The following is a 16240-nucleotide window of genomic DNA, read 5'->3' as shown; positions in this document are numbered from 1 at the left end:
CCAATGGTTTCTGAGAGAAGACAGTTTTTTTTACATTCAAATTCCTCCTTCCAGCACCATAATGGACCTCTTTAAAAAAAACACCACAGGAAATTTATATTGAGAATGATAACTCAGCATCAGAGATCCAAGCCAAATTTCTGGTGATACTGTGCCTCGCCTAGAGGTACATTTCGAGCATTATAGGGCCAGGACTAGCACCCTGAAAGATCATAACATAGCTAATGAGAGGTTCAGTCCTAAATGGGGCCCACTGCTGTCAAGGAATGGTGCTAACAGATATTCTGAGTGACACACACTTCAATGTAATGTGTAACAAAAATGTAATTTTCTTCTGACTAATCGTAGCATTTTTACTTACAGTGAGATTGCTAATTCTGTGGGAAACTTGAGGAATATACAGGAGCTGGCTGGAAGGTTTGCACTCTGTTACTTAAACAATGTGGGTGAATTGTAGGAACATGTAATGAGAAAAACAAAGCCTATTAAGCTTCCTTCCAAGGACACAGGTCCTCCCACAGATCATGTAGAGACTGTTTAGGTGCGGAATCTGTCCAAAAGAATTCATTTCCTTGGAAAAGGACTGCAAAATTCTCCCAGTTCCAACTTCAAAATATTTATGGCCCCTCACGTTTCACATGATTAATCATAGAATCCCTACAGTGCAGAATACTCTCCAACAGAGCATCTTACCCAGGCCCTAATCCCATAACCCTGCATATTTACCCCGCCAATTCCGCTAACCTACACATCTTTGGACACTAAGGGGTTATTTAGCATAGCTAATCCACCTCACCTGCACATCTTTGGACACTATGGCTGCAATTTTACCGTCCCACCCGCCACTGGAATCGGAGCAGGCGAGGGGCAGGCCATGGAAAAATCTGTTGACCTTGGGCAGGACTTTACAGTTTCGGGATGAGCAAGGCCATAAAATCCCACCCTAAGGGTCAATTTAGCATGGCCAATCAACCTAACTTGCACATTTTTGGATTGCGGGAGGAAACCGGAGCACCCGGAGGAAACCCACGCTGACACAGGGAGAACGTGCAAACTTCCACACAGACAGTGACCCAAGGCCGGAATTGAACTCGGGTCCCTGGCGCTGAGGCAGCAGTGCTAACCACTGCTAGCGCATGGAATCTGTCCAAAAGAATTCATTTCCGAGGAAAAGGGCTGCAAAACTTCAAAATGTTTATGGATCCTTATGTTTCAAGGATTAATCCTTGACTTCTTTGGCATTTCATTTTCAGTCAGAGCGGTTCAGGAAATATCATGTTCCACACAATATTTGATCTTCACGTATGCTCCGCATTATGATACTCTGTCATGTCCGCAACCTGATATCTGTCCAATTTATTTTTAAAGGTGTTACCAAATACAGCAAGAAATATTTGATGCCATCTTTAAACCGCAGAGCTGTCTCTGATGGCAAGACTGTGAACAGGGCACGGAAACCTTGTGGAACAGATACCTCATGTAGTGTTGGCAAATAAATAGTGAACATTGCCAACATACTGAAACCCAGTCCATCATGCAAACCAGCCTCCCATCCATTGACTCTGCCTATGCTTCCCGCTGTCTCGGTAAAGCAGCCAGCATAATCAAGGACCCCACGCACCCCGGGCATTCTCTCTTCCACCTTCTTCCGTCGGGAAAAATATACAAAAGTCTGAGGTCACGTACCAACCGAATCAAAAACAGCTTCTTCCCTGCTGCCATCAGACTTTTGAATGGGACTACCTCGCATTGAGTTGATCTTTCTCTACACCCTAGCTGTGACTGTAACACTACATTCTGCACCCTCTCCTTTCCTTCTCTATGTACGGTATGCTTTGTCTCTATAAGCGCGCAAGAAACAATACTTTTCACTGCATATTAATATATGTGACAATAATAGAGCTCCTGCCTGCATATTTGTTGCCTACATTTGAGATCCTGGCATCACATCAACCTTTGCAATGTCAGGATAACACCAAATCAACATGTTCGGGTGCCTGCAGGGAATATCCTTGTGTGTGCATATATCCTCAAGAGCACACGCAAACCATGCAGGTGGCAGTGTATGGCACAGTCTGCCCTAGGAAACCAAGGTAGGGCTTTATAGTGCCAGAAGTGACATTAAACAAAAAAAATTTGTACCCATGTGATTCTAGGTGAGAGATTTTGAAATGAAGGATATTAAGGTCATGTTTGTACTTTCAGAGCAATGGTCGATGGACAAAGTTCTGTGGGTATACAATTCCCTTTGCCAATTCATAGGATAAAAGGTAATGGAAACATGCCAACTGGCCCAGCCAGCCTATGAACCCAGGCCAATATTTATGCTCCCATCTTTGCGCCTCCTCCCATCTTTGCTCATCCAACTCTTATCATTGCAACCTTCTATTCCCTTCTCACTGGCCAGCTCCAACATTCAATATATATATAGATTTAGCACTGAGAAAACGGCCTCATATAACTGAACCCCTTCTATTGGAAATAGTTCCTTTGAGTCAATTGGGTATTTGCTGAGAGATTGGTCTATGTGATCGCTACTCTGTGAGGGGAAAATCTTGCTAATTCCAAGTAATGGCTGTGGCTTGTTAATTTTGAACTCTCTCTCTCTTCTTTCACACTTCAAACGCATACAGTGTGGATGTGAAAGCAAGGGAATCAATTAAAAAAGAAACTTGGTTTAATTCATTGGAATCTGATTTCCTGTATTCAGTAACCAGTTCCAGTAATGAAGAGATAAAGGCTGTTCACAACCTGCTAGAATATGCATACGCAAGAATTCAAGCAGTCATCTCATTAGTCTCTGTGGTAGACCACACATCACGTAATTTCCTTTAGCCCTACCTGCCTCACATTTACTTGTATCCTAGAAAATTTGTCTTTTGAACATATATAGCTTGAAGCAGCGCTCAAGGTAAAAATGCGACACAAAGACATGCAAAAGTACCAACAGCTTTTAGTAACAATTTATACTTTTCAAAAATCTCAATAAACCCTGAGCGAACAGGACAATTAGTCATCACACCTAGTCTTTGGCTACCTGAATAAATGCGATTTCAGTCTCATTGTCTGATGCTGATTTTGGGGCTGCTGGCTTGTTAAAATCACAAGTGGATCCCTTCAGAGGCTTTTTATATAAACGGAAACAAAGGTTTCAATATCTCGCTGTTCTACACAAGGCTCTGATTGTTTTTATTGCTATGGAGCATTTGCAGATAAGCACAGAAAGGAACCTTAAAAATAAATCTTTTTAAATGTGCAGTCATGGAAAGGATAATGTGCATCCTGACTGCACAAACAGCTAATGTACACTCTGCCTCTTGGTTACAGCAACCCTTCTACTTCTTTTCTACACCTTAAATTGCTCTGTGTAGGATGCAGTCTGATGTGACTCGAGCAGATACAGATACAACTGCTGTCACAACCACACAGGAAATGTGCTAACCCTTTCAGTGCTTCTGCAGCTTCTGCAGGATATATATTCTTTATTGTAGTGAAAACATCTGCAGGAATTCGCCTATGCAAATTAGCAGTGATACTTTAAAGAAGAAATAGAAGAGAGCACAGAAGCTAAAATTAAAAATGTACTATTTCTAGATCAACAGTGCAATCTGATCGCGGCAAGCAGCGGCCTGTGAATATTCTTGTGAGCGGCATGGCGGATGAAGGAGGAGGGGAAATGGGCAATAAAGCAGGCCTCGTTACATGATCAACATCATCCAAGATCAGCACTGTTAAGCTGGCAGTGCCCTTTGTCTTGCATCACCAGAGGGTTATCACAGTGGTTAGCACTGCTGCCTCACAGCGCCGGAGACCTGGGTTCGATTCCCAGCTTGGGTCACTGTCTGTGCGGAGTCTGCACGTTCTCCCCAAGTCTGCGTCATTTTCCTCCGGGTTTTCTGGTTTGCTTCCACAGTCCGAAAGACGTGCCGGTTATAGGTGCATTGGCCATGCTAAATTCTCCCTCGGTGTACCCGAACAGGTGCCAGAGTGTGGTGACGAGGGGATTTTCACAGTAACTTCATTGCAGTGTTAATGGAAGCCTACTTGTGACACAAAGAAATGACTTACTAAATGAAGAGGCCTTAATATTCGAGACAACAACAGGCCAGAGAGGCAACTCAAAGGAACTGATCCAACCTCGGGACTGAACAACTTTGACTTTGTCCTTGCAATTTATTACGTTTTATACCATGCAGTCAAGCTCGAAAATTCACTCAGGAAGGCAGCAATTCCAAAAATCTTACCTGGACACTTGTCTGATGTGTCCTGTAGGCTAAAGTAAAGTTTATTTATTAGTCACAAGGCGTACATTAATACTGCAATGAAGTTACTGTGAAATTCCCTTAGTCGCCACACTCCGGCGCCTGTTCGGGTCAATGCACTTAACCAGCACGTCTTTCAGACTGTGAGAGGAAACTGGAGCACCCGGAGGAAACCCACACAGACACGGGGAGAACGTGCAGACTCCACACAAACAGTGACCAAAGCCAGGAATCGAACCCAGGTCCCTGGCGCTGTGAGGCAGCAGTGCTAACCACTGTGCCACCATACCGCTCCTGGATGCTGCACACACACCGGAAGCATGTAGGGCGGGCAGATTTCGATGTCAAACAGCTCCAAACTTTGACTTGGTGAAACGCTGTTCCACAATTCCCTGCCTTTCTCTCCCTCGGAGCATCACAGCCGCCTCTTGGCCAAAACCTGAAATAAAAGACACCTGAAAAAAAATAACAAATTTATCCAACATTGGTTTGAATAACACATATTAAACGTATAAACATATTACTCACCTGTGTTTATTCCCTTAGTGTTTGTTCTTGCTCTCTGATTTGGTGCTATCTCAGTGGTTGGTGGAAGGCTGCTGACAGGAATGAAGGGTTTATCATTTGAGGAGTGGTTGAGTCTATACTCGATGGAGTTTAGAAGGATGAGGGGGGGATCTAATTGACACTTACAGAATACTGAGAGGCCCAGATAGAGGGAATGTGGAGAGCATGCTTCCACTAGTGGGAGAGACTAGAACCAAAGGGCACAACCTTAGAGTGAAGAGATGCTGCTTTAAAACTCAGATGAGGAGGAATTTCTTCAATCAGAGAGTATTGAATCTAAGGAACTCTTTGCCGCAGAAGGCTGTGGAGGCCAGGTCATTGAGTGTCTTTAAGACAGAGATAGATAAGTTCTTGATTAATAAGGGGAGAAGGCAGGAGAATAGGTATGAGAATCATATCAACCATGATTGAATGGTGGAGCAGACTCGATGGACTGAATGGCCTAATTCTGCTCCTATATCTTATGGTCTGATGATGATGATGATGGACTTTCAGCAGAGGGGGATTGCAAATTGCCTTGCAGGATGCTATTGAGCAGCCCTGGTTCCTGAAGCCCCAGCTTGGCATTGTATCATTTCGTGGAGATGCTTCATCCTGGACCACAATGTCTTCACCTTCAACAACCAGTTCTTCATTCAGACACATGGAACAGCCATGGGGACCAAATTCGCACCTCAATATGCCAACATCTTCATGCACAGGTTCGAACAAGACCTCTTCACCGCACAGGACCTTCAACCGATGCTATACACTAGATACATCGAAGACATTTTCTTCCTTTGGACTCATGGTGAACAATCACTGAAACAACTCTATGATGACATCAACAAGTTCCATCCCACCATCAGACTCACCATGGACTACTCTCCGGAATCGGTTGCATTCTTGGACACACGCATCTCTATTAAGGACAGTCACCTCAGCACCTCACTATACCGCAAGCCATGGATAACCTCACGATGCTCCACTTCTCCAGCTTCCACCCTAAACACGTTAAAGAAGCCATCCCCTACGGACAAGCCCTCCATATACACAGGATCTACTCAGATGAGGAGGATCGCAACTGACACCTCCAGACGCTGAAAGATGCCCTCATAAGAACAGGATATGGCGCGCGACTCATTGATCGACAGTTCCGTTGCGCCACAGCGAAAAACCGCATCGACCTCCTCAGAAGACAAACACGGGACACGGTGGACAGAGTACCCTTCGTCGTCCAGTAATTCCCCGGAGCGGAGAAGCTATGACATCTTCTCCAGAGCCTTCAACCTGTCATTGATGAAGAAGAACATCTCGCCAAGGCCATCCCCACATCCCCACTTCTTGCCTTCAAACAACCGCACAACCTCAAACAGACCATTGTCTGCAGCAAACTACCCAGCCTTCAGGAGAACAGTGACCACGACACTACACAACCCTGCAACAGCAACCTCTGCAAGACATGCCGGATCATCGACACGGATGCCATCATCTCACATGAGAACACCATCCACCAGGTACACGGTACATACTCTTGCAACTCGGCCAACGTTGTCTACCTGATACGCTGCAGGAAAGGATGTCCCAAGGCATGGTACATTGGGGAGACAATGCAGACGCTACGACAACGGATGAGTGAACACCGCTCGACAATCACCAGGCAAGACTATTCTCTTCCTGTTGGGGAACACTTCAGCGGTCACGGGCATTTGGCCTCTGATCTTTGGGTAAGCGTTCTCCAAGGCGGCCTTCACCACACACGACAGCGCCGAGTCGCTGAGCAGAGACTGATAGCCAAGTTCCCCACACATGAGGACGGCCTCAACTGGGATCATGGGTTCATGTCACACTATCTGTAACCCCCATGACTTGCCTGGGCTTGCAAACTCTCACTAACTGTCCTGGCTGGAGACAATTCACACCTCTTTAACCTGTGCTTAACCCTCTCTCCATTCACATTGTCTGTACCTTTAAGACTTGATTACCTGTAAAGACTCGCATTCCAATCATTATTTTGTAAATTGAGTTTGTGTCTTTATATGCCCTGTTTGTGAACAGAACTCTCACTTACCTGATGAAGGAGCAGCGCTCCGAAAGCTAGTGTCTTTTGCTACCAAATAAACCTGTTGGACTTCAACCTGGTGTTGTGAGACTTCTTACATTGTATAATTTCACCAGGGGTGTCAGCAATTTGGTCCGGCTCGCTGGAAGGTGATGAGAGGATGATTACTATCACATGGGAGAGGACAGCATATTCATGCATCATGCATCCATTGCTGCTCCCCAGAGCAGCACTTCAACAAAACCAGTAATCTACTGGAGGACGGATTAATAAACCACCATGAGAGCCTGATTGTCCTGTTCAGCAATAGCATCTGCATTCATGATGACAGCAGGGTGGTGTTTGATTTTTTAAATTGATTTGGTGTTTGATTATAATAGTCAGCTGACTGATCTATCTTCACCGTGCTTGATTGATTAAGCCTAGTTGGAAGTGCTGAGAGCTAAAGCAAACAGAAGCTTCCAAAAAAACCTCAGAAGCCAGAGCTGTGAACTGAGCATATGTGTAAGAATCCTGTGATTGCTGAGATAGTTTAAAGTACTGTAAATAAACCTGTTGTAGACTGAGAACTAGTGTCATCTCTACATTGCTGTAGGATAAATCAGATACGCGAAATATACAACAAACCTGTAATTGCAAAATGAGAAGTCTGAGCCTATATGGCACTGAGCTGGGCTTGCTTGGCAAAAGGTAGAGATTTCATGGCCACAGATTCCACTCGCATTGGGTCGTTTCTGCATGTGCTCCATTGGAAACTGTGACATCAGCTGCGGCATCATTGGCTGAATCCACAAGTGCTGTAATGGAGACAGCCACTACTTCCAATCTAGAAAGGTTAGGCTCCAAGTCTGTGTGATTCCTGTGCCAAATTGAAGCTGCGTGACCATAAGGGCAGTCAGTGTGTCATGTCTACATGTACACCAAGCGTCTTTGAGTGCATGCCCATCAGCATTCACGGATACACCACCCCATCAAAGTCCTCATCTGAAACCTCTACAACCTTGCCCCTTTGAGCTGGTACAAATGTGATCATAGAAACTCTACAGTGCAGAAGGAGGCCATTCGGCCCATCGAGTCTGCACCGACAACAATCTCAATCAGGCCCTATTCCCGAAACCCCACATATTTACCCTGCTAATCCCTCCAATGTACATATCCTGGGACACTAAGGGGCAATTTAGCATGGCCACTGAACCTAACCTGCACATCTTTGGACTGTGGGAGGAAACCGGAGCACCCAGAGGAAACACACGCAGACACAGGGAGAATGTGCAAACTCCACACAGACAGTGACCCAAGCCAGGAATTGAACCTAGGTCCCTGGAGCTGTGAGGCAGCAGTGCTAACCACTATGCCACTGATCTTCTCCCTCTGGCTGCAGCCCACTAATGCATGTGGACTTCTTGCCTTTGTGCCACCCCTCTAAGTTGTGCGTAGTGCCAACATCTGAACTGCTGGTTACTGGTGCCATATCAAATGACTGTACTTCTTCATCAGATGTCTGCTCTACCTTGTGACTTTCATGGCTGCATCAGGGAGCTATTGGGATCCCGCTCTGTGGCTGCTGCTCCATTTACAATTTACTGTCCTTTTATCAAAGAGTTTTTGGCACTGACCCATGAGGTGCGATAGGTGGAGTGCATATTCCCTTTAAGAGAGGCCGGCAGCCTTTAAGAAGCTCAGGCTAGCCACCTGCTGAGCCTGTGGCCAGTCTGCAGTGTATTTTGCCATTGGTTGAATGGATCACAGAGGTTTTCTAATTGCGGCAATAATCAATTGGACTTCGATAATAAAGTAGTAATCAGTTATGTTGGCACTTTCATTAAAATACTGGGGAAAAAATGTGTATAAACTTGCATATAATCTAGCAATCACGCACCATTTCAAGTAACAGTCTGGAAGATGTATGATGACAGGCTGATTCTGCATGGCTGCTGAACTACAGCTAATATAGTGGTGCGTGAAGTATTCATCTGATATCGATTGTCTTGTTCAGTTGAATGCAGGGTGGGGTCTACTGGAATAAATTGACATGTGCATGGTCACGATTTCTTTCATTGTGACATATGGCCAGGTGCGGTGATTGCAAACCTGTTTGCTGTGTCTCAACAAACCTCTTTTGTTCTGACCCACTGTATTCGCCACCCTTCTGTACCTTGAAATAAAAGCCATTTATAACTCCGTTTATCTGACCATCATTTATGCCACTTTCAGATACGTGCAATCACACAACTACTATCCGGCAAAGTCACCAGTAAAACATTTCTAATGTACAGAAATCTTGTTATCGCAACAACATTATCAAAGAACACAGAGATAGGCCTTTCATTCTATCTTAGCACGTACATTCAGAAAGACCTTTTTGTCTTCCAGTGTATTTTGGGGGTTTAAATGCTAGATATTCTATATTTGGTTCAACGTTCCCTATCACCTAGAATTACCTGCCCATCTGCCATGATATTTGTATAGCCATTGTTTAGCCCAAACATTATGCCATCTCCACCTTTAATGCTCTTTACATCTGCGGCAGTCATTCAACACTGATATGGTCCCCATCTTTGCTAGCTCAGTTCCGAAGGGTGCATATTTAAACATTTCTGGTGCACAATTGGGTTAACTATTCATTGCCATAGTTGGCTGGACCACACCAAGCACTGTGGGTCCTTCCTTCTGCAAAAACTGTCCATTAACCAAGGGTTATTCTGGAGATCGAACATGACTCCCAAGTTCTTCTCTGCATTACCACCCATTGCCTTAGCTCCTATCCCCTCCACCCTACTGTCAACAAGTGCGAGAAGCTCATGGACTTCTTTGTCACTAAGATTAAGGCCATCCATTCGGTTGTCAGTACTGCCTCCTCCTTTCCCTTTAATTAATGATCCATCGTGCTCTACTTTGTCCTGGCTCTGAACCCTCTCTGTAGTTTCACCCACCTCGCTATCTGTTGGACCCACCTTCTGCTCTCTTGACCCTTGCCGCCCACTCAAATGTCCTTCCAGCAGATGGATTTCCTTTAAGGAGGGAGGTGATGAAGGCAGTTTTGAAAGGGAGTGGGATAGGACTTGAGAAGAGAAATTAATAGTCAGCATTTGGGGGAGGTAACAACTCATCCCTCACATGCAAATGTAACCCTCATTGTGTAACATTGTGTAAAAGAAGCACCAATGATCAGCAATTAAAGTCAATATACATCTCAGCCTTTTCTGCACCGTACGTTTATCTACAAATGACTTCATTTCAGGACAATAAGTGTCAAATAGTCAACAGCAATCTGAGTACACTCAGAAGAGATTTTATGCCTTAACAAGAATCATCTGTGTAGACATTAATGCTAATCAGATTTTGTGTCATTTGTTAATGCAAAATCCATTAAAAACAAGATTTCTTTTAATACTCTTTTCATTGCCATGGAAGAGAGCTATCTTTATAATGTGCGCATCTTACTTTGAAAATTTACTTAATATATTCTGAAGAAAATGCTTGTGAATTCATGTGAGAATGGACATCCCAATATACAGTTAAATTTATCTTGGGGGCGATTCTCCCAGCCAGCGCAGCGGGCCAGGAGACATCAGCGAAGGCCATTTAGCGGGCTACCCGTCTGGGCGCCATGGCCTCCACGTGTTTCCGCATGCTGGATTTCTGGCGTCCTCAGCTCCGCGCCAGAAATCACCGTAGAGCTGATTTAAATATTTAAATGTTGATCTCCATTTCATTCGTGGGTCCAAGACTGAAGTCTCTGGGACCGCTCGCGTCTCCTACCCAGCCAGGAGTGTTTCACTCCAGCGATGTTTACAACAGCTCCCCACTAATAGGGAGCTCGCAGCCCAACCCCGCTGGAGTGAAGGGAGGCCATGGAGGCCCCCCCAGGAGGTTGGGGGTTAGGGAGGTGCCCCCTGGCCATTGCCAAACTGGCAGTGCCAACCTGGCCCCCTGGCACTGCCCAAGGGGCAAAGTGGCAATGCCCAAGGGGCACCTTGGCACTGGTCACTGGACATCGGGAGCCAGAAGGAGGGGGGGGGGGTGAGGCCAGAGGGTGTGGGGCCTTGGGGGCACGGCCTATGAGGAGGGGATCGGTGGGAGTGGGGGGGTCCTGCTGCCACTCTGCAGTTGGGGTCAGTGGCAGAGGGAGGGAAGGGGCTGATTGGGGCTGGCTATCAGAGTGGGGGTGGAGTTGTGGGCAGAAGGTCGGGACTGTCGGGGGGGGTGGCAGGGATTGGGGACAAGGGGAATATCGGGGGGGGGGGCAAGGTTGGGGAGATCGTGTTTGGCCATGGGGAGAGGGGTGGGGGACATTGGGAGAGGTCCAGGAGGCCGGCGGTTGGGGGTGTGAGGGGGTTGCATGGTCTGCGATGCAGGGTCACCGGGCTGGCCAGTGATCAGGAGGCCGGCAGTGCGGGGCTACTGCACATGTACCGATCTCCGCTCTGACAGATTGGCGCACGCGCAGTGGCCCGCTCAGCGCTATGCTGCCGGCCTCTCCAGGGAGAATATGCTCCGCTTCCGGATTTTCAGCGTGATTCACGCTAGGGCACTCTGCAGTGCACCGAGTGTGGGAGATTCATTTTGAAAATCCCGCTAAAAGAAACAGCGGGTGTTACTCCTGTTTTTACGCGAATTTGGCAGTTGGGGTTTTTTTGGGAACATCCCTTGTGTTTTGACACCATCACTTGAATCACAGAATCATAGAATCCCTACGGTGCAGAAGGAGGCCCACCAAGCCTGCACCGACAACAATCCCACCCAGGCCCTTTTTCCGTAGCCCTGCATATTTACCCTGCTAATCCCCCTGGTAGCACAGTGGTTAGCACTGCTGCTTCACAGCTCCAGGGTCCCGGGTTCGATTCCTGGCTCGGGTCGCTGTCTGTGTGGAGTTTGCACATTCTCCTCGTGTCTGCGTGGGTTTCCTCCGGGTGCTCCGGTTTCCTCCCACAGTCCAAAGATGTGCGGGTTAGGTTGATTGGCCAGGTTAAAAAAAATTCCCCTTTAGAGTCCTGGGATGCGTAGATTAGAGGGATTAGCGGGTAAATATGTGGGGGTAGGGCCTTGGTGGGATTGTGATCGGTGCAGACTCGATGGGCCGAATGGCCTCCTTCTGCACTGTAGGGTTTCTATGATTTTTATGATTCTATGACACTGGGTCAATTTAGCATGGCCAATCAACCTAACCCGCACATCTTTGGAGTGTGGGAGAAAGCCGGAGCACCCGGAGGAAACTCATGCAGACACGGGAAGGAAGTGCAAACTCCATTCAGACAGTGACCCAAGGCTGGAATTGAACCCGGATCCCTGGCACTGAGAGGCAGCACTTAGCCAGAAAAAAATCACATCTGCCCTCCTCAAGGGCAATTAAGGATGGACAATAAATTCTGGCCTAGCCAATAATGCTCATATCCCATGAACTAATAGATTAAAACAAAATTGGATACTAAATATGTATCGTGAAAAATATAATTCTTCATATCTTACTCTAAAAGATGAAAAAAAAAATGCAGGCAATAATAAATAGTAATTTAGTGGGTAATGGTTTGGAAATGAGCCACACTAATCGAAAAGGTCCCAAGTTTGATTTTTTGTTGGGACTGAATTAGTTGATCTTAGCTGGGGCACCTTTGGAGGCTTTCAGTCCCAGGATATCACTGCATGAGTTCCTTAAGGTAATGTCCTAGCCCTAACCATCTTTGCCTTCCCTCCATTGTAAGGTCAGAAGCGGGGATGTTCACTAATGATTGCAAAATGTTCAGCACCATACATGACTCCTCTGAAGCAGTCTGTGCACATATATGGCAAAGTCTGGACGACATTCAACTTGGGCTGATTAGTGGCAAGTAACATTCAGATCACACAAGTGCTTGGCAACAACCATCTTCGGTAACAGAGAATCCAATCATCTCCCTATGATATTCAATTGCATAACCATCGTTGATTTACCCACTATCAACATCCTCAGGGCTTACCGTCGACCAGAAACTGAACTGAGCCAGTCACATAAATACTGTGCCTACAAGGGCAGGCCAGAATCTTGGAATTGTGCAGCAAGTAACTCACCTCCTGACTCACCTAAGACCGTCTATTATAGAGCCTAATTATAGAGGATGTGATGACTGGACACTTAGAAAATACCAATAAGATTAGTCAAAGTCAAAATGGATTTATGAAAGGGAAATCAGGTTTGATAAGCCTACTAGAGTTTTTTTTATGTATTAGTGTCACAAGTAGGCTTACATTAACACTGCAAGGAAGTTACTGTGAAAATCCCCTAGTCGCCACACTCCAGCATCTGTTTGGGGACAGGGGAAACCATAGAAGCATTGAAATTCTATAAGATTAGGACAGGGTTGATACCTGCAGAATATTTCCATTAGTTGATTCAAAAGCCATAGATACAAGATTAAATTTAAGAGATCTGGAGCAGAGGTCAGGAAAAAATGTCTTTCCAGAGAAAGTTTTGAGGCTATGGAGTTTACTTTCCAAAAGCATTAACTCATTAACTGTTTTTCAGAGCACCTTCACTGGTTTTCTGCTTGGAATTAATGCCTGGAATTTGCACAAATATATCAACAGGTTTCCCAATCGCTCAGAGTGATTAGCCGAATTAGGCTGGTTTTGATCTTGGCTCCAGGTCTTGATTTGTGCTGAGTTGGTTATTCGAAGAACGCAAGGACACGAGATGTAGAAGCAGGAGTAGACCAGTTGGCCCTCAAGATGGCCTCATCATTCAATAAGATCATGGCTGATCTGATTGTGGCCTCAGCTCCACTCTCCTGTCTACCCTCCCCATAACCCTTGACTGCCTTGTCGATCAAAAATCTAACCCAGCCTTGAATAAATTCAATGACTCAGACACCACTGCTCTCCAGGAAGAGAATTCTATTGACAAAGACCCTCTGAGAAAATAAAATGTTCCTAATCCCAGTCTGAAATGGGCGACCCCTGATTTTTAAATTGTGTCCCCTTGTTCTACACTCTCCCACAAGGGACAACATCACCTCAGAATCCACCTATCAAGTCCTTTCAGTATCTTACATGTTTCAATAAGATCACTTCACCTTCTTCTAAACTCCAATGGGTATAGACTCAACCTGTTCAACCTTTCCTTATAGACTGATACTGTCATCCCAGGAGTCGGTTGAAAGAACCTTTTCTGAATACAATTATATCCTTTTTAAGTAGACCATAACTGTACACAGTATTGCAGATGTGGTCCAGCTAACATGTGTGCAGCTGTAGCAACATTTCTGTACTTTTACACTCTGTCCTCCTTGTATTAAATGCCAACATTCCACTTGCCTTCCCAATTGCTCGCTGTACCTGCATATTAATGTTTTGTGATTCACGTACCAGGATCTGTAGATCCCTCTGTCGTATAGATTTCCGCAATCTGTCTCAGTTCAAATAATATGCTGCTTTGCTGTTCTTCCTGTGAAAGGGGATAAGTTCACATCTTCCCATATTATACTCCATCTGACAATGTTTGGCCGACTCACATAACCTATCTAAATCCCTTTGCAGACTCTTTATGCCTTCTTGACAACATATTTTCCTACCGCCCTTTGTGTCATTGGCAAATATAGCTGCCATACATTTGGTCCCTTTATCCAAGTCATCATATAATTTGTAAATAGTTGAGGCCCCACACTGATCCCTGTGGCACTTCTCTATTTATTTGCCAACCTGAAAATGACCCACTTGTCCCTACTCTCTGTTTCCTGTTAGCTAGCTAATCCTCTATTCATGGTAATATGTTACCCATGCACCATGAGCACTTACTTAGTGTGAGTCCTTTGGTGTGGCACCTTATAAAATGCCTTTGGAAACCCAAGTACACCATATCTACAAGTTGCCCTTTCATCACTTTGTTTATAGCTGCCTCAAAGAGGTCTAATAATGTAGTCAAGCATGATCTCACTTTTACAAAACCATGTTGACTCTGCCTGATTGCAGGTGTTCTACATGACCATGGAAGATCACTATTTCTGCAGACACTCCTTTTAAGACCCTAAGATGCAAATCATCAGGTCCAGGGGACTTGTTAGCTTTTAATTCTAATAGATTTCCCAGCACCTGCATGTGGTTGATTCTTAACTAACCTCGGAAATGGCTTAACAAGCCACACAGTTCAAGGCCAATTAGGGATTGGCAACAAATGTTGACCTTACTTGGTGATGTTGATTGTTTTAAGGCTGGAAATTCTGCGGTGAGTAACTCACTTCCTGTCTCCAAAAAGCCCTGCCCACCATGCACAAGACAGACGTCAGGAGTGTGATGAAATACTCTCCACTTGTCAGCTTGAGTGAAGCTTCAACAACACTCAAGAAGCCCGACATGGCACAGTGGTTAGTGCTGCTGCCTCACAGCGCCAGGAACCCTGGATCGATTCCTGGCTTGGGTCACTGTCTGTGCGGAGTCTGCATGTTCCCCCTGTGTCTGCGTGGGTTTCCTCCGGGTGCTCTAGTTTCCTCCCGCAGTCCAAAAGACATGCTGGTTAGGTGCATTGGCCATGCTAAATTCTTCCTCTGTGTACCTGAACAGGTGCCAGAGTGTGGCGACTAGGGGGTTTTCACAGTAACTTCATTGCAGTGTTAATGTAACGCTACTTGTGACACTAATAAATAAACTTTAAACCATCCAGGACAAAGTAGCCCACTTGATTGGCACAATATTCGCCACGTTAAACATTCACCCTCTCCATCACCAACACACAGTGGCAGCAATGGGTACCATCTACAAAGCGCACTGCAGCAACTGACCAAGCTTCCTTCGACAGCACCTTCCAAACCCAAGACCTTTACCACTTAGAAGGACAAGGGCAGCACACACAGGGGAACACCACCACCTGTAAATTCTCCTTCAAGTGACACAGTATACTGATTTGGGACTATATTGCTGTTCCTTCACTGTTGCCAGATCAAAATCTTGGAACTTCCTTCCAAAAAGCATTGTGTGTCTTCCTGTACAAGATGAATTTCAGTGTTTAAAGAAGGCGGTTCACCGCCACCTTCTGAACGTCAGTTAAGGATGGGCAGAAAATGGCCTTACATATGAAGATACAACATACGAACATATGAATTGAGGAGGAGCTGGCCATTCAACCCCTCAAGCCTGCTCCACCATTCCATGAGATCATAGCTGATCTGATTGTGGCCTCAACTGCACATTACAACTACCCCCTCCAAATACCCCCTCAGACTCCCTTGTTAGTCAAGAGTCTATCTACCTCTGTCTTAAAAATATTCATTGACACCACCTTCAATGCTCTAGGGAAGGGAGTTCCAAGCATTCCTGTCTCTATGAGAGAAAATAAATTCCTCTCATCTTCATCTTAAATGGGAGCCCCCTTACTTTTAAACTAGGTCCCCTGGTTCTAGTC

At 45.5% G+C, this 16240-nt stretch overlaps 1 protein-coding gene across 1 annotated transcript in view; it reads right to left on the bottom strand.

Annotated features, from left to right (window-relative positions):
* Positions 1-16240, bottom strand: part of LOC144499817 (mitochondrial ornithine transporter 1-like) — a 401928-nt gene that overhangs the window by 300774 nt on the left and 84914 nt on the right. The window lies entirely within an intron of this gene.

This window comes from Mustelus asterias, chromosome 10 (genome assembly GCF_964213995.1).
Source record: "Mustelus asterias chromosome 10, sMusAst1.hap1.1, whole genome shotgun sequence".
NCBI lineage: Eukaryota > Metazoa > Chordata > Chondrichthyes > Carcharhiniformes > Triakidae > Mustelus > Mustelus asterias.
This window is presented reverse-complemented; position numbering and strand designations above follow the sequence as displayed.